Genomic DNA, 8,110 nt, shown 5'->3' on the forward strand with positions numbered 1-8,110 from the left:
TTCATGTTGGTCATTCTGAAGTTTTCTGAGTATTTTTTTGTTGGCTGTGGTTTTCTTTGAGACGGTTTTCCTTTTTTGCCATTGTATTGTCACTTTTCTTCGACATTTCATTTTGTTATTGCCTCTTTCGTATATATGCTTACCTGTTTTGGGGATGTCCACAAAATATATAAAGTAATAACAAAATACTCCTATTTGACGAAATTACTTGAACAGAAGAGTGTATCAATTTCTTTTTTTCTCTCAGATGAACATTTAATGGACTTTTAATGTACTTGACTTTAATGGAAAAAAAAACGATCACAACAGTGATCTAGTTGCTTCTTTTTTGTCATATAAACAATATAATAATGTAACAAAGTTATAGTGAATTTATCCTGAATTGAAGTAAACTCAAAGACAAAAGATTGATTCAATGTATTTAATCAAAACTTCAAGTGCCATATTCAGGAAGAAAACAAATGCAAGATGTTGGTATTTACAACAACATTCTTTGATTTACTATTATTCTTATGATACCGGTTGCAGTGGAACCAGGAATTAAAATGTTCTCCAAAAAGTACATATTTTCTATATGCCTTTGTGCAGACATTGTCAAACCACGAAATAAAATATTAACGAAAATACAAAGTTTCTTTAATCGACGAACATAAACATGATAAATGAAGCCACATCTGCAAAATTTGACAATCATACCTCATCTTCTTTATTTTATACAATCTGGAAGAAGGACAAGATGCTAGCTTAGAAATGACATTGGAAAAAGATTAAGATCCATCAAAACGTATCTTATTGTAATAAGATTAAGATCCAATTCAACGTATCTTATTGTAATCAGATTAAGATCCATTAGAACGTATCTTATTGTAATAAAATTAAGATCCATCAGAACGTATCGGATTCAGTGTCACCATTGTGACATGACGTTGTTAAATATTTAAACATAGAAAAGTTAATGCATTGATGTAACTGCCAAGTAGAATAAGTTCAAGTAATTAGTAACCGTATGTTTGTACCCTTTTGAATACATTTGTATATTGAAAGAGTATTATATTTCATAGAAAAATCAAAGAGGTTTGTTATATTCTTCTTTTATATATGTGCAACTAAACTTCAAAACATATGCAAAGGGATTTCTAAAAGGCTTGATCACAAAATTCAACCAGTAAAATCCTCATGGTGAAAGTATTGCATATGAAGACGTCACAAATTTAACTACTATAGTCGCCGTCACGTAAAATTGGCACCGTGATTTTTGTCGATTTAAAAAAAATATATATATCAGCCGCATTCACTCGAGATAATGTTTTTCCATTAGCGGGACAAAAATCCTTTCCAAATATCCACTACTGTCCTACCTTTTATTGTGTTTGCACTGTATAATCCTGTACATCACATTTTTCAAGATTATTTACATTGTAAAATTGCCATCTTGGTTCTCTGAGGACCCCTTATTTGCATAACATTCGTTACTCTCCGGTAATATCCTTGTCATTGGTGTGATACATTTTCCCGCGCTTTTTGCATTTAAAAAAATAAGATGATGAAAAGCTCCAAGTACCCGAGAATATAGACAGCACGTGAAACTCCAAAGCAACACATCCGGTAATATCAATGTCGGATTCCACCATACAAAATAATCTTGGATGATGTAAAGGTCAAGATTATACAGTTCAAACACAGTAATCAGGTAAAAGGTAGGACAGTAGTGGATTTTTGTAATGTTATTTGATTCCGCTAGTTGAAAACGTTATTTTTAATGGATGCGGTTGTTAGTTTTAAAATGTTCCACCAAAACCATGGTACCAATTTTACGTGACGGCGACTATAGTAAACTAGAAATCAGTTGTCATAGCTGTTTAAATAGGAATGAAAATAGACTAATGATGAAAGACACTGATTATTTGTAAATTATCATTGGTAAATGTCAATGGCTTTTAGAAGGCAAAAGATAAAGTTTAATCATGAATTATGATTCACTAAACGCACTCTTTTATTTCTCTAGGCGACAAGGTAACCTGGGATAATTGGGCAAGTGGTCAACAACACGGTGGCGTTTTTTGGTTAGAGAACTGTGGAAATTTACGTCGAGATGATATGGGTAGATGGCATGCCAAGTCATGCAGCCCATATACATACTCATATATTTGCCAATATGGTAAGAACATATATTATAATCCGGTGTACGTAAAATTCCAAAACAGTCTGCTAACTAAGATTATCTAACAACATATAGAATGTCTTAAATTCTTTTTTTAAGGAAACATTGGTATGAGAAATGAATATTATATCATGCTTACATGTTTTTATTAGGCCAACGTAATGTCACACATAGCTGTATAGGGTATTTCAGTGCAATATAATTATATCAAGAATTTTTCGTAGATGAGAAAGTCTTATGTATCCCAAATATGGCCCCTAATTTCTAATCAAAATTTTAAATAAGAATCTATTATCATAATGAAGCTACTTGGGGAATAGTTTTTCCTTGTTGAAATTTTACAAATCTGATTTTTTTTAATGACGACGCAATTTGTATTAAGGAACGGAGTGTACAATGCTTAAACATATTTAATTATGTCTGGCATATTGATGTCGGATATGTTCCTTATGGCGTAACTATAATCCCGTCCCCTTTTCACAAATGTGATCTTCCGAATTAGACTATTTACCGGGTTTGCAATAACATGAGTAACAAGCAGGATCTGCCTACCCTTCCGTAGCACCTGAGAGCACCCACAGCTTTTGGTGGGGTTAGTGTTGCGTAGTGTTTCGTTTTCTATGTTGTGTCTTGTGTATATATTTTTTTCTTTTTCAGCCATAGCGTTGTCAGTTAATACTGTTTGACATTTCAAACTTCATTTTTGTGCGTTTGGCCCTCAGTACTCTATGCTTCCTAGGCCGATATTCAGTAAAGTCCTGACATCTGGATTTTTTTCAAAAAAAATTCTTTCTTGGTCTAATTGCTCGAATAAAAAAATGTTTAAAAGGCCAAATAAAGTATGAAGTTGAAAAGCATTGAGGACCATAAATTCATAAACGTTTTGCCAAATACAGCTAAGGTAATCTATTCAAACGGTACATATCTTGATGGCAACCTACACCATTTTGTAGTTTAAACTATTAGTACTTTTGTATTAGTGTTTTGTGCCTTTTTAAATGGGCTAAGTATCGATTGGATTAGTTAACATATTTTACAGTTTGTTCTTATATTTTTTTACTCCCTGTTGACCCCTGTGCACAAAAGTAGTGATATATCAAGCATAAACAGTTAAGTTGGTTGAGCGTCAAATTGTCATACATCATACATTTTCCATCAAAGTTCACTATAAAAATACATAAGATACATACAGGAAGATGTGGCATGAGTGCCAATGGGCAACTCTCCATCCAGGTTATAATTTGTAAAAAGTAAACCATTACAGGTCAAAGTGTGGTCTTTGAAGCTTATTTAGGTTTTAGTAACAAAAAAATACCTTATTAAAACCTAAATAAGCTTTATAGCTTGCTGTTCTGTATGAGCCAAGGTTCCGTGTTAAAGACCGTACTGTGTAATGATTTATTTTTCTCATTACATGGCGTCCGTCGTCCGTCGTCGTCGTCCGTCCGTCCGTCTTCGTCTGTTAGCTTTTACAAAAATCTTCTCCTCGAAAACAACTGGGAAAAAATTAACCATACTTGGCCACAATCATTATTAGAGTATCTAGTTTTAAAAATGTGTCCGATGACCCCGCGAATTAACCAAGATGGCCTACATGGCTCAAAATAGAACATAAGGGTAAAATGCATTTCTTGGCTCATATCTCTGAAACCAAAGCATTTCAAGCAAATCTGACATAGTTAAAATTGTTTAATAGGTCAATTTCAATCTGCCCTGAAATTTTGAGATGAATCTGACATCCCGTTCTTAGGTTGCTGCCCCTGAATTGTACTTTTAATACCATTTTGCAGCTTTTGGTTATTATCTTGAATGCTATTATAGATAGAGATAAACTGTAAACAGCAATAATGTACAGAAAAGTAAAACCTAACAAATAAGTCACCATTACCAAAATGGTCAATTGACCGCTTTTGGAGTTATTGCCCTTTGTAGTCTATTTTTAACAATTTTCGTAAATTTTGTAAATTTTTCCAACATATTTTCCACTGTTACTACTGGGCCAAGTTCGTTATAGATAGAGATAATTGTAAGCAGCAATAATTTCAGTAAAGTAAGATCTACATACACATCAACGTCACCAAAACGCAATTTTGTCATGAATCCATCTGTGTCCTTTGTTTAATATGCAACTAGACTAAGGTGAGCGACACACACAGGCACTTGTCTCAGAAAAAAATAATCTATATACCTTAATATATTAATATAATATCATATATTAAGGTATAAGAGGAATTCTTTTTCTGAGACAAGTGCCTGTGACAACGCAGGCTCTTTAGAGCCTCTAGTTTAATAGCATTTATTCATAACATTTTAGATTCGAATGCCACAACACCCACAACTTTGAGATTCGAATGCCACAACACCCACAACAACAACAAAACAACAACAACAGCGATTACACCAACGACAACAGCAACGACTACACCAAAGACAGCAACATCAACGATATTGACAACAACAACGACACCACCCACAACACAAATCATTACCAAAACTATTACAAACACGCCTACGCCGACTAAAGTAACGATTCCTACGACAATTGCAACAGCAGTTACAGAAACTATGGTAAAAACATCAACACCAGTCAAAGGAGGAGTTACTGTCAATGACACAGGTTTGAATAAATTGTTATTTATATTTACATTAAACAACAATGCCATAAAGACATACAAAAGTCTAAAGCAGTTAAGGTTGATTGGTTTCCTTATTGGATGCATTCGTTGTGCGTAAGATATTTTAGGTCTTTAATTATATATTAATATATTGTAATATGCTAAGAGTACCATACTTTTCTCTTAATTGGATATAAGATAATATATCTTACACTATTATAAAGGTTTGTTTGATCTCACGTCAAAATCAATTTCATTGTGGGCTTTTAAATACTATATACCAGAATCTATTTTAAGAGTTTTAAAAATTAGTTGATTCTGCATTTAGGCATTAGTCCCAGTGTGTATATGATACTTAAGGACTTACGATACTGTAGCAAGGGCAGATAATAATGCATAGAAATTAAACTTGCTGTATGCGCAGCGTTTCTAATGATAAGCATTCAAAATTTGCAGAAAAATTATCAACATGTTCAAAGTGGTCAGGAGGATTTGAAAGTATTTTGAAAGGACAGCAAATCTGATGTACATTTAAGCACTCGAAATATACAGTAAGGGCATGCTATTCGTTTGATTTATTTTACTATCATCAATAAATTTGTGTATGACTGGTATTCGAAAATCGTGTTAGTGTACGGTAAGAAGAACCTTCATTTGTCTTTTCTTTTGCCTGCATCGAGTAGGTACTGCTTGAAGAATGTTATATCGAAATTGCAAGAAAAAATCCATGGTATATATTTTTGGTATGCATTTGTTGTGACAAGAAAATTATCGACGGCTTTTAATGACCAATAATTGTAAGATTTTGCATAAACCGATAATGCTTATTAAAATTGACTATGTGTAAAAATCGTTACAAAAAATCTACGAGAGATCTTTTCTGTATCGTTACCCTTAACTATGATTACTTTAACTTGTAGGACATTTTGCGGAACAGAAAAGTCAGATGAATGAAGGTAAGAAATGTTGGATGCTTGTATGATTGATTCCCAAAGATATATCTCAAATATGCCTGTACCAAGTCAAGACTATGACAGTTGCTGACTGTTCGTTTGATGTGTTTGAGCTTTTGATTTTGCCATTTGATAAGGGGCTTTCCGTTTTGAAATTCCTCGGAGTCGCGTATTTTTGTGATTTAACTTTTTTCAAACAATTAAAAAAATGATTTTTTTCGACGTAACTTTTTTCTATTTATTTTTTTTTTTATGAAAGATCATCAAACGTAAAAAAAATTGAATTGACCACATTCAACGGGGTCTAGACACTTAACAAATGATCCAACCGTTGAGTAAACATTTTTTGGTTTAATGAAATAAAACCGTGCAATATACGATAATACGGTATTAGGCACATAGAATCCCAAAACCTAGCAATAGTAGTTTTAACTAGATTTGTCTCAATTTTCAACAAGTGACTATCGATAGGTTTCAATTGGCTTTTTAAATCAACATTCTTACAAAAATTATACAACATGCATATGGTTACTACTTTTTTTTACAAATAGTTCATATTACTTTTTGCAAAATCATAATGAAATATATTTGATTATATTACAGATGAATTCTCAGGGGTGGTAGTAGCAAGTACTTTAGGATCTATAGCATTATTGACGGTTTTGAGTGTTTGTTTCTTCAGATCGTAAGTAGATTGGTGTTAATAGTTAGAATAGTTAAAGAGGTGTTTTCGATTCCCTGGATGTTTGATTTTTGTGATTGTACATTCAAACTGAACATGAAGCTGATAGTATTTGTGTTTATTTGCATTACTATGTATCGCCTTTCAGATCTAAACGTCTAACGTACGCGTATTGTTATCAGTTACTGATTACCGATTGTTGTCATTTGCATTACCCTTTCAGAGCACATGCGATCACCCCAGACTAATGATGGGGGTTCCAGTTGCTCAGTCATTAGTTTTTATGTTGTGTTTTGTGTGCTGTTGTTTGCATTTTGGTCTTTTTTCATTTTTTATCATGGCATTTTCCATTCTTTTTCGTTTCATGAGTTTGAAAATCCCTTTGGAATTTGTCGCCTTGCTTTTTCAAGTAACGAATAAAACCGTTTACAGCGTATAGTTCAATGAACATTCAATATACATTTCAGGATTTTAAGGAGTATCAATTATTCAGTAAACTTGCCAGTTATTTACAAAATGTAGGATTCATCTTAAGAACAAACTGTTATTAAAAAATCCTTATTGGTTTGATTATTTCAATACCAATATGCTTTTATAATTATAATTATTGTTCAACAATGGAGAAGGATCATATTTTTAAACTTATGTTTTATGTTGCAACTTGTGAAGACTCCTAGACTGTTATATCTAACATATTTTACTAGTATATCAAATTTAATAATTTTGACCTTTTCAGACGAAAAAAGAAAGAGAAAGTAAACTTGGCGATGCATTTTGATAATTCAACTTGTACAGTAAGAAACAAGTTATCGTCAAAAGTTAGAATGAGTAGACACAAACGAAGCGGAAATTATGAGGTTCTTACCGGATGTCAGAGCATAAATGCAGATCAAAATGAAGGTACTAAAACTAAACCATCAAATGTTTCAGTAATTTTCAAAGATTCCGGTCACTATTCTGAGTTATCAGAACACAAGATGGTTGAGAAGTTAATTGTCTATCTACCGAATAATGATAACAATGCATATGAAGAATATAATATTGCTACACACAAAGTATGGGAAAATGAATCAACGCAGTTCTTAAACGAATGCGCAAATAGCAAAGCTGTGTATAATAGTGTAAGTGACAACGAGGCAGCATGCAATGCTATGAATGAGCAGCTTGAAACGTCAAAAAAACAATATGATGAGTATGAAAACGTTGAAGGTTCTGATAACTCGCATATTTACTATATTGATATGAAAAGGGCAGCAGACATTGGACGGTCGACTGTAGATCAATATGCTCAGAACTTGCATCAGGAGTAAATTAGGATCTGCACATTGTAAATGGTCAACAATCTAGTTTGGCTAATATCCTTGTCAAATATGATTAAGAATTAGATGTAAAAATCTTTAAGTGCATACCAGATTAAACTCTCCGGCTTAAAAGCATAAGTTTTGTACTCTAACACTCACTTAAAGAAAAGTGATCAATAATTAAAACAAAATATTCAAGATTCTAAATGGCCAATTGACTTGTAAAGTCTTCTGAAGTATTGTTTTCTTCCAGTTGAGAACATTGTATACGCTGTTAAAATATGTTGATGCTTTCTAACCAATTGTGGAATAAGTACCAGCCTCTCAACTAGGAAAAATTTGTGAAATATATTGTTTCAGAAAAATAATCTTACCATTAATTATTTTTCATGTGACAA

The sequence above is a fragment of the Mytilus galloprovincialis genome, chromosome 13, assembly GCF_965363235.1.
Source record: "Mytilus galloprovincialis chromosome 13, xbMytGall1.hap1.1, whole genome shotgun sequence".
Taxonomy (NCBI): Eukaryota; Metazoa; Mollusca; class Bivalvia; order Mytilida; family Mytilidae; genus Mytilus; species Mytilus galloprovincialis.